Source organism: Balaenoptera physalus (assembly GCF_965194825.1).
Source record: "Balaenoptera physalus genome assembly, chromosome: 7".
NCBI lineage: Eukaryota > Metazoa > Chordata > Mammalia > Artiodactyla > Balaenopteridae > Balaenoptera > Balaenoptera physalus.
In genome coordinates, this window is record NC_138886.1 from 12,938,810 (window position 1) to 12,955,380 (window position 16,571).

The window sequence follows — 16,571 nt, forward strand, 5'->3', positions numbered from 1 at the left end:
CATTTACAGATACGGCATCCCTTCTCCTCCCCCTCATCCCTGTCCCCAGGAACCACTGTGTTTTTTTTACTTTCACAATGCATGTATGTATTTGTAAACAGTACATAAGTATGGTTATTTTATCTATCAATTTTTATATACATGATATTGTACTTGTATGCTTTAGCAACTAGCCTCTTTGTCTAACATTACGTTTCTGATATTTATCCAATATGATGAATTTGGATCTACACTGGATCCGTATTATTTAGCTGCTCCATAATATTTCATTTAATAAACCACAGTTTATCTATCACTTTCTTGTTAGTTTATTCTTACTAAGGAAAAGTCAGGTTGCTTCTCATCTTTGCTGTTACAAGCAGTGCTGCAGCGAACACCCCTGCACACGTGCAAGAGTTTCTCAGAGGTTGGCACCTAAAAGTGGAAAAAGGCACCTTCTTTGTTGCTGGTCATTTTCTAACATCAGACTTTACCTGTTCGGTTTGCTGCTATATCCCTTGTATCAATACCTATAACAGTGCCTGGTAAATGGTCAATAAACATTCATTAAAAGAATGAATATTGACAAATTACTCCCCAAAGTGATGGCACTAACTTATACTCCCACCCAGTTTGTAGGACTATTTCCATTTCCAACATTCTTTTTTTAAAATTTTAATTTTATTGGAGTGTAGCTGATTACAATGTTGTGTTAGTTTCGGGTGTACAGCAAATTGATTCAGTTATACATATACATATATTCATTCTTTTTTCAAGATTCTTTTCTCGTATAGGTTATCACAGAATATTGAGTAGACTTCCCTGTGCTATATGGTAGATCCTTGTTGATTATTTATCTTATATATAGTAGTGTGTGTATGTTCATCCCAAGCTCCTGATTTATCTCTCCCCTCCAAGTTTCCCCTTTGGTAGCCATAGGTTTGTTTTTGGTATCTGTTAAGTCTGTTTCTGTTTTGTAAATAAGTTCATTTGTATCGTTTTTTAAGATTAGATTCCACATATGAGTGATATCATATGATATTTGTCTTTCTCTGTCCGACTTAGTATGATCATCTCTAGGTCCATCCATGTTGTGGCAACTGGCATTATTTGGTTCTTTTTTATGGCTGAGTAATATTCCACTGTATGTATGTACCACATCTTCTTTATCCATTCCTCTGTTGATGGACATTTAGGTTGCTTCCACATGTTGGCTATTGTAAATAGTGCTGCAATGAACACTGGGGTGCATGTATGTTTTCGGATTATGGTTTTCTCTGGATATTTGCCCAGGAGTGGGATTGCTGGATCATATGGTAGTTCTATTTTTAGTTTCTTAAGGAACCTCCATACTGTTCTCCATAGTGGCTGCCCCAATTTACATTCCCACCAACAGTGTAGGACAGTTCCCTTTTCTCCACACCCTCTCCAGCATTTACTGTTTGTAGACTTTTTGATGATGGCCATTCTGACCGGTGTGAGGTGGTACCTCACTGTAGTTTTGATTTGCATTTCTCTGATAATTAATGATGTTGAGCATCTTTTCATGTGCTTTTTGGCCATCTGTATGTCTTCTTTGGAGAAATGTCTATTTAGATCTTCTGCCCCATTTCCAACATTCTCACCAACACTTGGTGATTAAACTTATTAACGTTTGCTGATCTAATACATATTAAATGGTGTCATATTGTTTCAATTTGTATCCCTGTGATCATTAATGAGATTGATGGTCTTTGCATAGATTTTGGGTCATTTGGATCGCTTCTTCTATGAATTACCTATTCATATTCTTTGCCATTTCTGTTTTCTTACTGATTTGTAGAAACGCTTTATTTAGTTTGGATTGAAACCCCTTGATGGTTATATGGGTTTTACTTATGCTCACTCAAGCTGTAATTTGTCTTTTATGTTATTTTACTTTGCCTTTTAATAAACAGAAGTTTTCCATTTTATGTAGAAGAATTTATTGGTCTTATTATTTGTTTGCTAAGAATGGTAGTTTTATTCTAATTCCTAATTCTAATTCCTTTCTAGTCCTAATACTTTCTATTTCTCTTTAAACGTCTTTTTGCTCTAACGATTATGGAAGGCTTGTCTTGCTTCTGATTTTAAAGGGAATGCTTCTAACATTTCACCACTGATTATGATGTCAGCTGTGGGCTTTGGTAGACATCTTTTATCAGGTTATTTTATACCATCCTTGCAAGCCTACAATAATCACTGGTAATGAATGATATATTGTTTTTTCATCTTTACTGGATTTGTTTCCAGATATTCTCTTTGGTTCTTTCATTAAATTTATTTATTTTTTCTTTCCTAATCATTTTTCTTCCCTTCTGGTTTGGTTTCCTTTGTTTGAAATTTTAATTATTTGAAACATACTTGTTTCAGGATCTTGTGGTTTGCCTTGTCTTTTTTTTCAGGGAGGGCCATCTCTTCATGCTTTTCACACTGAGTCTGTCTTTTGCTTCCATTGGCTTCCATTTATTAAGCAACTACTATATGCCAGTAGAGTAGGGTGGGGAAAGGCCGAGTCCCTGGACTCCAGGAATTTGTCACATGATTAGTGCTCACTGTTTGCAAATCCCTTGCCCAGCAGGGATCCAAGAGCCCAGGATTTGGAGTCTGATGAATCTGGATTAAAATTCTGGCTCCATCAAGTATTAACTGTGTACTATTAGCAAGTTACTTAACATTTTAAAGCACCCAGTTAACCTCTTCTATTGAAGTGAGCTAATAATAGCATCTACTTCATAGAGCGCATCGGAATGCGTGTGCTATAAAATCCGGAGCACAGTATCTGGCATATAGTGAGAGCCAACCAAAAAGAGCTGTCGTTGTTTTATTATCCGTGTCCATTTTCCCATTTGATCTGCACAATTGCTTAATGAGATAGATTATTATTACTATTTGACAGATGTTATAGGAGCATGTGGAAACATTTAGTAGAGTATTATTAAAATGTTGATTTTTTATTAATGTATGTAAAAGAGCTTTGATAAATGTAAAACACCATGCAGATGGAAGGGAATGTCATTCTCTGGAATGGTTTAAACCCAAATTCTTATTGGCATATAGAGGTGTTGTTACAGGAATTTAAAATCATACAGAAGACCCAGAGAAACAGCCTAGCATGTCTGAAGAGGAGGGAGCAGAGAAAGGATTGCAAATTTCATTTAATGATAATATTAGGTGTTACTATTATGTTTTAAAAAGCCTATAGGATGATGTAAATATTTCAAAAGTATTTGCATATAGTGCCAATTCATTGAATGTATGAATAGAATGTATGGGAAGGAAACACACTAAGAGTGATGACACTTGAGTCATCTATAAGTAAGGTTATAGATAATTTTAATTTTTTCCTTAAGTTTTTTTTGTATTTTCCACGTTTCTACAATGAGCCTGCTCTGGGAAGGAAAGGAGGGAGCCAGAGCCTGCCTGTCAGACCTGTGTGAGGGCAGCTTGGCTTCAAGTCTCAGAGGACTTGGGGCTGATGGGACCCCTTACTTACTGGCACGTGAGGGAGCTGGGGTCCTTAGAAACACAGCATCTGGGCCTCGGAAGGCAGGAGAAAAGTAGAATCTTGTCTTCTCTCTTTCTACAACCCAACTAATACTAATGGTCTGGATTATATATCCTCTTGTGAGCCTTTGATGGTTGGGCTGCTCTCCAGCCTCTTACCTTTGGTTCTCCAAGCAGGAAGGGTCTAACTGCGCTGGCCAAACCATCCTTTGTGCAGGTATCTTTTGTGTTTTGGGTTTTCTTAATTTTTTAATTTATTTTTATTTATTTTTTTAAAGCACTTCAAAGAGGCTTTAATCAAAATATTTAGAGGATATATCTTCTCCAATAATTTTAGAATCACCGTTTAAAAACATCTTTCTATGCTTACTTTACCTATTCACAAAAGTAAATAAATTTCTGTAGCTTAATCCAAACTAATAACTACTGGCATTTTATTTTATTTTATTTTTCTGTTTGTTAACTTGTTTTAGATTTGTTGAGGTTTATTTTTATATCAAAGGATAGTACAAAGATTTACCATACACCATTAACCTAAATACGATCAATTTAACCTTCTAAAAGTGCAATTGCTTGCTCACTCAGAGATAGATCTGCAGATAGTTTTGCCACATAATGCCAAATTGCCCTCCTCAAGGATTCCATCAAATTACAGTCCCACTAACAACGTGTGAGAGTACCTGTTATCCCAGGCTTTGGGGAACATAGCGTATTGCCTGCTGATCTTGAGTTTTGATGCTCTAATAGTTGAGAAATGGATCGCAGTGTAGTTTAATTTGTATTTAACTATTCTGAGTGAACTTGAACATTATCTCATATGTGTAAGGCCTTTCTAAAATCATTTTATATTGTTTTCCATAATTTTTTTCATTTCTCTATCATATCTCTGGTCTTTTTTCCCCTCAATTTTTAAGTTATTTCATATTGCTCTTTTTTTTTTTACATTTAATTTTATTTATCTTTTACACAGCAGGTTATTAGCTATCTATTTTATACATATCACAGTGTATATATGTCAATCCCAATCTCCCAGTTCATCCCACTCCCCCCACCACACCCCTGTTTTCGCCACTTGGTGTCCATACGTTTGTTCTCTACTTTTGCATGGTAATTCATTCAGTCTCAGCCAGTCACTGATTATACAAGTTACTACCTGAGGCCGCTTTTCTCAAAATAGCCAGTATGGGTCAGTGTACCTGGAGACTTTTGGAGACTTGGTGCTCTGTCCAGGTCTGGGCAGCTGGTTCTCACCCAGCTCTCACTGGGAGCCAGGCACCGTACTCTGTGCATTACAGGCTTGATTTCTCTGAGCTCTTCTCTCAGTTCATCCAGGTACCTAAGCCAGAAACCATGGCATTTCCCATGAACTCTCAATGAGTCCTCTTGAGTGCGCCTCCTAGAGAGCTCTTCTCATCCAAGTCACCATCCTCTCTGGTTTGGCTAACTCTAAGAGTCTCATAACTTATTTTCCCCTCACCCAGTCTTTTCTCCATCCATGTTATTCAGCCCGAGTGATCCTTTCAAAACTCAGCTCTAACCGGTTTAGGCTCCTGCTTAAAACCCTTCCCATGGCTTTTCATTTTCTCATGGGCTACAGATAAAACCATTTTAAATGCCTGCCAAGGCTTTGCATGATCTAGTCTAGACTAGTGGTTCTCAAAGAAGGTCCTGGGACCCTCAGGGTTCTCCAGGGTCTTTTCAGGATACCCGCAGGGTCAGAACTATTGTCATCATCATAAAACCAAGATATTCTTTGCTTTTCATCATGTTGACTTTTGCAGTGATGGTGTAAAAGCAGTGGTGGGTAAAACTGCTGGCTCCTTAGCATTACTGAAGACAGTGGCACCAAACTATATTTGTCACTGTGTTCTTCACTGCCTCCTACTTGCTCACAGTTTGAAACAAATGAACAAGAAAACCAGGTTAACTTAAGAAAGTCCTTGATGAAACAGTACAAATTATGAATTTAATTAAATCTCAGCCCTTGAGTATGCTTCTTTTTAATATTCTATGTGGCAAAATGTCAAGTCAGCTTAAAGCAATTCTGCTGTGTGTGATTGTTTGGGTGACAAGCTGAACTAGCCCCTTTTGTCGTGGAATGATTGGAAAGTTCTTTTTCATTGAAGGAACGATTGGCAGACAAACTATAGTTATTCAGATTTGGGCATTTGGCAGACATTTTCTTGAAACTAAAAGAAGTGAGTTTCTCATTTCAAGGAAAACAACCAACAGCATTTGCCGCCAATGATAAAATTAGAATGTTTATGCAAAAAATTAGAATTTTAGAAAACTTGTATCTGCCACCATGAGCTTAACAGCTTTGCAGTATTTAAAGATTTTTTTTCTAATGAGATCAGTGGCACTATTAATGAAGGCAATTTTCTGGTTTCATATAATGAGTGCACAATATTTGGAAGATCTGTATAAACCAGTATTCTCCAAATGTCCAATGCATGGTGGTGTAAAACTCTGCATAAGCAAAAGATCCACTGGCAGTGTAGGATAGATCAATAGGTTTTCCTAACATGATATGAAAAATTCATTGATCTGGTTTTGCCTTCCACATTGCGACTGACCTTTAAGAAAGCGCCACTTGACAAGATTTTGGTGTGTGCCAGGTTCCCGTCATATACTTCAGCCTCAAACATATCACAGCAGACGCTGTAGACACAGATAGGAGAATCCAACTCTCTTTCATTAAGCCAGACATTGAAGAGATTTGCAAAATACGTTAACACAATGCTACTCTTTCACTGTGTTTTTGGTGATGTTTTGGAAAAAATATTTTTCACAAAAAAATGTTATTAGCATTAACAGTAATGAGTAGTAGTAATGAGTTTACTATTGCTATTTTTATTTTTTATTTATTTATTTTTTTTAAGAGTATAGTAGTTTGTTGTTGTTGTTGTTTTATTTAATTAATTAATTTATTTATTTATTTTTGGCTGTGTTGGGTCTTCGTTTCTGTGCGAGGGCTTTCTCTAGTTGCGGCGAGCAGGGGCCACTCTTCATCGCGGTGCACGGGTCTTTCTCTGTCGTGGCCTCTCTTGTTGCGGAGCACAGGCTGCAGACACGCAGGCTCAGTAGTTGTGGCTCACGGGCCTAGTTGCTCCGTGGCATGTGGGATCTTCCCAGACCAGGGCTCGAACCCTTGTCCCTTGCATTGGCAGGCAGATTCTCAACCACTGCGCCACCAGGGAAGCCCGATATTTTTAAATGAATATTTTTTAAAGTTGTCTGTTTTAATTTCTATTATGGTAAACTGATAGATGGTAAGTATAAAGGACTCCTGAGATCCCAGAATTTGAGACCCACTGATCTAGACCCTAGATTTAGAGATCCAGATCTCTAGCCTCTCCTTACATCATTGCTAATATCCCCTGAGCTCTCTCCAAACTATCTCCTTCCCATCATTTCATCAGTTCCTCCAGCCTGACTCCCTTCTGCCCCGGGGCCTTTGCACATTCACTTCCTTTTGCCTAAAATGTATCTGTTCCTTATTCTCCAATATTCTCTTATTAACCTCTACTCACTCTTAGCATCACAGCTCAGGAAGGCCTTCTCTTTCCCTGTAGCCATCGTATCCATTCTGATTCCCTCCCTCCCATAGGCTCCATGTTAATATATATCGTCTGTGTTCTTTTACTCTTGCCTTCAGACTTAAATTCTGGTTATGTCCCTCCTTTGTCATTTCCCCTTTGTACCTATTTTAAAAGTACCACCTCCTCAGTTGTCTGTTGTATTCTAGTAATCACCACCTGTCTGATACAAAAAAGAGGAAAAACTAACCGACATTTCAATGCTAAGGGAGCCAACTGATCAATCTTTTCCCTGAGATTTCATACATTTTTAAGAGGGTTCTCACATCCTTCTTAACACGCTCCGGTGTAATTTACTCTGTGCTTTTTTTCAACTCAGGAAGAAAAGCATCTGCATTTTGTCATTAATGAGGCCGATTTTCCTGTCTCTTGTAGTTCCAAATCCCTGAAGTATATGCTTATTTTTTTTGTATCTGCCAAAGTTCCCATTTTAATGGTACATCATCTTTTCTCTGAGCTCCAACCCCTTGAAGTGTAAACTCAGACCTCACCTATCCTCAGGATCAGAGGGAATTAGCCTTATTATTCGATTTTTCTTTGCAAAGAAAAAAAAAGTGGGTTATCTAGATCTATCAGCCTGCCGTCCTGCTCTGAAAGGTTTGACAAGATTTTCTTTTTGAACTGCTAAGAAAGCCTTTGTAACAGCATAGTCTATCTGTGCTGTCGGTGAGGAAGGTCTGGGAATGAAGCTTCTGGAGGCTAATGATGCTGGTCAAGCCTCTTTTCCTCCTGGCCTGGTTTTCCCATTTGTGAAATGAACGGGCTGCATGTTCACTAAAGCTCATCCTGCCCTAAGACTGTGTCATCCAAATGCATCCTGAGAACCTGGTGCCCTCCCCGGCTGTGCTTGCTACCGAGGAGGGCTACAGATGCAGGAGAAAACAAGCCTGTGTTTCCAAAGAAGAGTACAGTGTCTTTGGAAACCAAATATTTAGATCTCTGAAAACACTGGCTGCAAATAGAATGATATTCATTGTATAATACAGCTGACCCTGAACCACGTGGGTTTGAACTGTGAGGGTCCACTTAGACGTAGATTTTTTTCAGTAGTAAATTCTGCAGTACTACAGGATCCATGGTGGTTGAATCTGGGGATGTGGAGGAACCTAGTATACGGAGGACCGACTATAAGTCATACGTGGATTTCCCACCGCTGGGAGTGTGGGCACCCCTAGCCCCCAAGTTGTTCAAGGGTCAACCGCATTACATATGTGTATCTATATATTTTTTATACACACACCTTGTGCCAAGCCCTTTGCTACCGTCCTCCTGGGCCAGGGTGGAGGCAGATGAGAAGAATATGAAGGTCAGGAACTCACAGGGTTGTAGTGGAGACAAATGAATATCCAGCACACTAGACCCTACAACTCAACGTGCAGGACACAGGCTGTAAGAAAGGAGAGAACAGGAGGCCCTCCGAGTGTGCAGACATCACTGAGAAAAGCTGCACAGGGGGATGGCAAGAGAGGAGCCAGGATTGGCCCCAGAATTTCTGTGCTGAGTGCGGTGGCGCCGGTGGAACCCTCTGGAAAACGGGCAGCTGGACCGAGGCGTGGGAGAGGTGGCTTAGTCCGATGGGACAAGGCCCTCTAAGAGGATCCTCTGCCATGTTTCGAGGCCTATTTCCAATGTTTGCCAAATTGTTTACAGTTCACGGGCGTCTTAGTTCTATCTGAAGTGGGGGATTGAATATTATAGGCTGGAAAGGCAGGAGTGGGATGGTGTGGGAGCATGAAACTTGAGAACCTATGACTCCCCCTCCAACAAGAAGTCTGGTAAGAGAGCAGCTAATTTTAACCTTTCAGCCACTTAGCTTCCTCCGTGTCTATTGGGAGAGGTTTGCATGCCCGCGAGGGGCTCCGAGGACATCAGCGGCCTGGTGCTATTAGCATGTGCTCTCTGCCCCGAGCGCATTAGATCATTACCGAGCGCTCTCAGCGTCTGACAAATGGGACAGCTGCTGCTCAGGCGATTTCTTCGTGAAAGGCTGAGCCAGGTGGAGTGGGAAGATAGCCGGCCTTACCCAACAGGGAAAGCTAATACTAATCATTAGGTCTTTGAACCTTGCCATGTTACCAATTAATGGTAGAATAAAGTGAAACCAGCAATTAGATGGATTCCAACCCACTGGCTGTGCTTCCCTGTTTGAGTGCCTCCCGTCTCCTGACTGTGTAAAGCTGAGTACAAATTCAGTTACTAGGAAGAAAGGCAGCGAGGGATTATAACACTTTTAATGTTGATGGCTGTCATCTACTGAAAACATTAAATGAGCACTTGCTATGTGCTAGAGTCTGTGCTAGGAGATAGGCATTTATATATAAATTTATCCTCACAACTGCCCTGTGAGGTGTGGATAGTGTAACAGTTCCAGTTTAAAGATGCAAAGATCAAAGCAGAGGGACTTCCCAAGTGGCTTAGTGGTTAAGAATCCGCCTGCCAATGCAGGGGACACGGGTTCGATCCCTGATCCGGGAAGATCCCACATGCCATGGAGCAACTAAGCCTGTGCGCCACAACTACTGAGCCTGTGCTCTGGAGCCCGCGAGCCACAGCTACTGAGCCCATGTGCCACAACTACTGAAGCCCGCGCGCCTAGAGCCCGTGCTCCGCAACAAGCCACTGCAATGAGAAGCCCGCACACCACAAAGAAGAACAGACCCCGCTCGCCACAACTAGAGAAAGCCTGCACACAGCAATGAAGACCCAACGCAGCCATAAGTAAACAAACAAACAAATAAATAACTTTAAAAAAAAAGATCAAAGCAGAGAGAAATGTAGTGACCGCCAGGACCACCTGACTGAACGACAGACCTGGGACTTGAACCTAGGCTTGCCGACAATACAATCCAGGCTCTGACTTGCTCCCTGCTGTTCACTATGCACCGGACGCCATGCTGGTTGCTTATACGCACCCGTCTCCTTTTATCCCCATGCCACCTTGCAGGGTGCAGAGGTGGTATTCATTCTGAATTCACCCATGAGGGGAGAGAGGCGAGTTGCTGGCCGGAGCCCACTCGAGGGGTCACAGGCTGAGCCCTTGTCCGCCTAATATAGGTGTCCCCTCCACTCCCTGGGACGTCTTGGCCGTGTCCACACTGGGGTAAGTGGCCTGGGGCCTTGAGGGCTGAGGCATCCACATCTCGGTACGCCTCTAACCTATAAGCAGGGTTGTGACAGCAGCGGCCTGGGAAGTTAGGAGCCCTGGCCCTTCTGATCCTTGGCCCAAGATTCTGCCACTGCCGGCCAGCTGGCTGGCCCTGGTCAGCCACTTCCTCTCTCTGCGGCAGGGGGCCTTTGAGGACAAGTGTTCTCTGCTGCTGATTGATGTGGGCTTGAGTTTAATATCACCACCTGTAAACTTTATCTTTGAGTGGCGTGTCTTGAGATGAGATGTGGGACATGGTTTTATAAAAATGTAACTGAGAAAATGAACCAATTTGTGTCTGTACTTCCCCCAGATTATCACTTTGGGCTATTTTCTTAAGTCCTCAAACTGTTTGAGTAAAAGAGCTCCTAGGGGCGAAGTATCTTGAAGATCTGAACGCTTTTCTCTCGCCCCTTGAGCCCGGTTACTGCTACTGCATGTTTTACCATCTGGAAATCACAGTGACATGGTACACCTTGGAGTTTCATCCTGGTCCAGCTAGGACCGCTGCTTACTTCTCTTTTGCCTTGAACTTACTGTGTGGTCAGAGTTGGTTTCCCTGAACCTCAGTTTTCTCAGCTGATGGAATTAGATCAGGTTCTCTCTAAGGAACTCTTCTAGAGCTCAAATTCTGTGATTTGTTATTTCTTGCCTTCCCATTTCTCTCATCTGGGGAATGCAATAGTCCTTGTAAGTGAATTCGTTTCAAAGGACAGGTACGCGTGCCATTAATCTCCAAAATTCAACAGTTTAGTCACAGAAAATTGGAAATCTATTCAAAGGCTTACACACATTTGTTTGTTTGTTTGTTTTTTAATTTATTTATTTTTGGCTGTTTTGGGTCTTCGTTTCTGTGTGAGGGCTTCCTCCAGTTGCGGCGAGCGGGGGCCACTCTTCATCGCGGTGCACGGGCTTCTCACTGTCGCAGCCTCTCCCGTTGCGGAGCACAAGCTCCAGACGCGCAGGCTCAGTAATTGTGGCTCACGGGCCCAGTTGCTCCGCGGCATGCGGGATCTTCCCAGACCAGGGCTCGAACCCGTGTCCCCTGCATTGGCAGGCAGATTCTCAACCACTGCGCCACCAGGGAAGCCCATTTGTTTTCTTAACTACAGTAGATATTAAACATTTTCTTGATGAATTAGTTCATCATTTTGAACTGAAACCGTAGGACCTTACTGCCCAAGCCCACCCCCTTATTCTGCAAATGCCTGAAGGAGCAGAGTCTCAGTCACACAGCTGCACAGTGTGGGTCCTCAGGGCCTGCCTCGGGCTTCCAGAGCACCTTCTTCCTGTCTGTCTCATTCTAATGAATTGTTGCCCTGAGACCTTGTCTGTATTGCGCAGGACGAGCTCAGAGAACCCACTAATCACTGTTAAAGGAGTGAGTGAATGAGCTTGTAGCCCCATAAACGGCTCTGCTTGGCGGCACCGGTGCCTGGTTTGAACTTCTGTCCACTCCTCCCCATCACATCTTCCACACGCACTCCTTGGCCGGGAGGGAAGCTACGGATACCCCTGGCTCTCCTACAACAAAACGATTGAATTTTATGGAAACTCTCTGCAGTTCTGGGCCCTCTGGGGCTTGCTTCGTGTTTGGAGGCTATGTTTTGATAGTTGAAATTGTCTGAAAGTGCATGTTCTACTGAAAATCACAGAGGTTGTCTCTAGTAGGCTAAAGATGTTTTTTTTTTTGTCCAAATGAAAAGACATGAGTCATTTTATACTAGTGTGACAAATGTGTGTTGTATGTATATATAAAATTGCATAAAAGTTTTAAAGAGAATCTATCATGACTGCAAAGAAGTAGCGTCACATTTTCTGGAAGTTGTTCCTTACCAGGGAGCGGTTGATTGAGAGGTGGTTCTGGAACAGAATTATCGATCTTTCTAAATCACAGACCCCATGTATCCCATGCCCCTCTCTACCCACCCCCCCCCTTCCGTGGTTCTTGATCATCTACTGTGATCCTTGAAGACTGTGGTCCCTGGAGCATCCCCACTGAAATCACCTGGCTACATATTCAATAATATCAAAGTCTCTTGGTTTGAGGCTAGAAACATGCATTTTAATAAGCTCCTTGGGTGATTTCTTAAGCACACCAACGTTCTGAGGGTTATCGGCCGCCACAGTGAGATCCAAACCCAGTTTCACGGGATATGCAAGATCCTCCGTGACCAGGTCTTGCCCCCTTCTCCACGTGACCTCCCACCACCTCCCAGTCATCCCGACTGTAGTACCGGATGATGGTAACTGACGACCCAGCGCTGCAGCTGCTCTCCCTTCTCTTCAGAGCACACCTTCAACACTTTCTCTGCCCAGCTGACTCCTCAACTTCCATCAAGGTCCTATTCACGACCATAGCCCGCAGAAGTCTTCCCTGCCTTCTCTTAGCTTCAAAAATTGTCCATTTTCTGTGCTCTTGTAACACTATTTTTGCCCCCAAATTATTGGTCTACATATCCTTTTCACCCACAGACAATGAACTTCCTGGGGGCAAGGAAGGGACCTCATACGACTCCAGTGCTGTGCCTGGCACTTAGCAGGAACTCCATCAATGCTTTTCTGAGACCTAATGATCCAAAGCGTTGGATCAGAGTTCAGGGAGAGGCAGTTTGTAGAGGATCATGGTGCTGACATTTGCTGAGCCAAAATTGTCCCTGTGAAGGTCAAATTCCAGGGGGAGGTGTAAAGAGTGACAATAAAAATGACAATAAAAATATCTATCTATTGTCTACCATCTATCTATTTATTATCTATCATCTATATCATCTATATATTATCTATTTATCTACCTATTACCTACCTATTATCTATCTATCTATCCAGTATCTATCTAGCTATCTATCTGCATAAATAGACACACAGAGCATATGCTCTGTGTCAGACACTGCTGAGAGCTCTCCAAGCACTATTTCAATTAATTTCTACAACAGTGCTGTAGGGGGAGGCACTACTGTTTTCTCCATTCGGTGGGTGAGGCGACTGAGGCTTTGGGACATGCTGTGGTGTGCCTAAATCTAGCTACACTGGTAGATCCAGGACCTAGTCTGTCTGATCGCAAAGCTGCTGCTGCAGCCTGGAGGAGAAAGAGCCACTGGGGGGAGATGCCAGGCCGCAGGGTGACTGGGGAGGGGGACACAGTCCACTGACCAGCTCTGAGACGGGACATAAGCTGCTTCTCCCCTGGCCCCGAGCATCAGATTCCTGGTCCGTGCGACAGGTGATGGATGCCCCCTCGGAGGGCTTGGTTGGCGGGCGGGGGGAACTCCTCTCTGTGACATCCTTAGCCTGGCACCTGGTACCCAGCTGACACAGAGTAGATGCTGGCTGTTGTTCCCACCGTGGGGCGATGCTGAGAATGAAAGGAATCAATGAACATAGTATTTCCTTAGTAAACTGGATGGCACTGAACTGGAGAAGGGAGGCGTTGTTTTCAGATTCTAAACCAAAGGTAGGCCAGCAGAGACCAGGGGACCCAGTAGAGAGAGCACGTGGACAGCAGTGAGAGTTTCGAAGCATCTGGCTCTCTCTGCCCCACGCCTCCTGCTGGAAATGGGACGGGGGGCAGCACAGGGCCGGTCCTGGCAGTGGACCCCAGACCCGGGCCCCTCTGAAGCACAGCCGCTTCACATCTAAAAAATCGTGGCTACTTCCTGGCAGGCGTGTGTGAAGGGGAACTTCAAAGTGTGTGTCAGGATCCCCTTATGGTTCTAAAGATTAAAAAAACCCTCAAGAGACAAAATCACCTCAGAGCCTTCACATGGGTAAACTGGTATCTTTTTGAGAGGAACGCAGAACCTGAGAGAGATTGATATGACAGGATTCTCAGAGCTCCCGTGGCACAAGAAAAATGGGAAGGAAAGATGAATGCTTTATCTTCTGAAGAGCGGCCCGTGCCTTTCATCCGGAGATTAGAGGCCCTGGATGCCAGGCTCCCTCCCCCTAATGGGTGACGATCTTCAGCAAAGGAGGGGGTTGGAGGAGGGGAGCGAGGAATTCATTCGTTCCACAAGCCCGCCCTGCCCTCAGCGGACACTGCTCCAGGCCCTGGACTCGGCTCTGTGCACAGATTCAGAAGACCAGTCCCTGCGGCTGCGGCCCACATGGTCTGGCCCAGAGGCAGCCAGGGAGCCCGCGAAGAGTCTTGGTACAGGAAGCTGTGGGCACCTAGGGAGAAAGCAGCTTGCTCTGCCTGGGAGTGTCCGGAGGGCTTCCCGGAGGAGGCATCCCTTGAATTTGAAGTATGAATAGGTGTTTACGAGAGGAAGAGAAGAGGGTGGCCCAGGCAGAGGGGAGGGCAGAGCAGAGGCCCTGAGTCATGAACACACCTGGCGTGTCCAGAACACGGTGAGGAGGATTGTTGGGATGAGGCGGACAGGGCAGCCTGGAGGCCGGTGAGGTTGGCGGAGAGCCGAGCAGTGGGAGGCCTCGCCCACCCGGCCTCGGAGCCTGGGCCCCGGGGCTGAGCCCCTGGGCTCCAAGCAGCCAACCTGCACGGAATGACACGGAGTCATTTTCTCTGGGTTAAAAATATAGTTTTTTCTAAGCTCCAGCCTTGGGGGAAAACCATGCAGCCTCTTTTGTCATGTTCTTCGGTGCCTCGGTCTTTCCTTCAGAAATGCCACGGTAGAAGATTGGAACTGAAATTCTGCTGGATGTATTAGAGATGCAGAAAAAAGAGGCTTTCAGAGATAAGCCAACCACCCAGGTCTCACTGCGCCTCTCCTGCAGCCGAGCCTGGTCTTCTCGTCATAATGAGAGAGAATTCTTATCATAAGACAGGATCCAATATAGTTGGATTAAAACAGGTCGAAAAGAAACAAAATCAATATTTTGCCATTTGTTTCATTATATAGAGCCTCCACACCTGGTTTGAGACACTTTGGTGAGCGCTCCGTCCCTTGTAACACATGACAGTCTCAGGGAGAGTTGGAGGAAATCTCCAGAACGAATTTTAGATGATAAAAGTAGCTGGGTTTGATGATTTTGCTCAGGTTAAAAAAAAAAAAAAAAGGCTCATTATCCCCACAGGTATTTCGGCAGGAAATTGCCTGGGCCTGTTTTTTCTCTATTCTTTCTGGAAGTGCCCAATTTCACTCTGACCCCTGCCTTCCCATCAGGGCTCTCCCCAGAGCTATTCCCTCCACCTGCCATCTTCTGTTTAATTTTCAAACTTTTTGTCCTTCTCTGCAGAACCCTCACCTGTCCCCCCAGCCCTGCGTCTTGATTTGCCAAGTCTTTTTCATTTTCCTCTGAAAGGCTGCTTCTCAGCATCTTCTAACTCTGAATTTACATTATGATGAAAACAAACAAGCCAGCAAACAACACGCAGCAGGGTAGGGAACTCAGGAAATGGAGAAAAAAACCACGGCTTGGTCTCTGCCCCCCTCCCTGCCCCCCCTCCCTGCCCCGCCTTGTAAATCAGCACCATTATGGAGCTGGGAAGGGAGGAAACATTCTAGGGTCCAATCCAATGGCGTCGCTAGGTGCTGAGCACCTACTACGTGCCAGGCCCTGTGTCCAGTACTGGGAGCCGGAGAGGTGGATGCCAGCCCCAGCTGGGTTAGGGTTAGGGTTAGGGTTAGGGTTGTCTGGGAAGACTTTGTGCAAAACCAATCGCTACTCTAGCACGAAAGCAAATGCCACTGAAGGAGGAATTCTCTCACTTAAGGACCAAAACCAGAGCGTCACTTCCCAAGAGCTAAGGGAGGCTGTGTGACCCCGGAAAGAAAGCTCCAGCTGGAGCCGGACAGACCAGGTTGAGCCCCGAGTAGCTAAAATAACGCTAAAAACAAAATTTTGAAAAAAATGACAAAACAAAAAACCCCACCTCCAACCCCAACTTCTACCAACAAAGTTACTGCTTCTCTAGACTCTGTCAACTTACGGGTGAGCCTTTAATATCTTCTTGTCATGTACAAACTCTTTGAATTCTTCCATGTTTTTTTTTAAATTTATTTTATTTATTTATTTTTGGCTGAGTTGGGTCTTTGTTGCTGTGCACGGGCTTTCTCTAGTTGTGGCGAGCGGGGGCTACTCTTTGTTGTGGTGCGCGGGCTTCTCATTGCGGTGGCTTCTCTTGTTGCAGAGCACGGGCTCTAGGTGCACAGTCTAGAGCGCAGGCTCAGTAGTTGTGGCTCATGGGCTTAGTTGCTCTGCAGCATGTGGGATCTTCCCGGGCTCGAACCCGTGTCCCTTGCATTGGCAGGCGGATTCTTAACCGCTGTGCCACCAGGGAAGCCCCCTCTGCCGATTTTTAAGTGACAGTGTGGCCTGAACTTTCCTTCACATCACTATGCCATCCTCCTGATCATTCTTAGTGA

The 16,571-nt window shown here is 44.1% G+C and overlaps 1 protein-coding gene across 6 annotated transcripts in view; it reads left to right on the forward strand.

Annotated features, from left to right (window-relative positions):
* The window catches only part of TTLL11 (tubulin tyrosine ligase like 11), a 255,910-nt gene that overhangs the window by 148,691 nt on the left and 90,648 nt on the right, over window positions 1-16,571 (forward strand). The window lies entirely within an intron of this gene.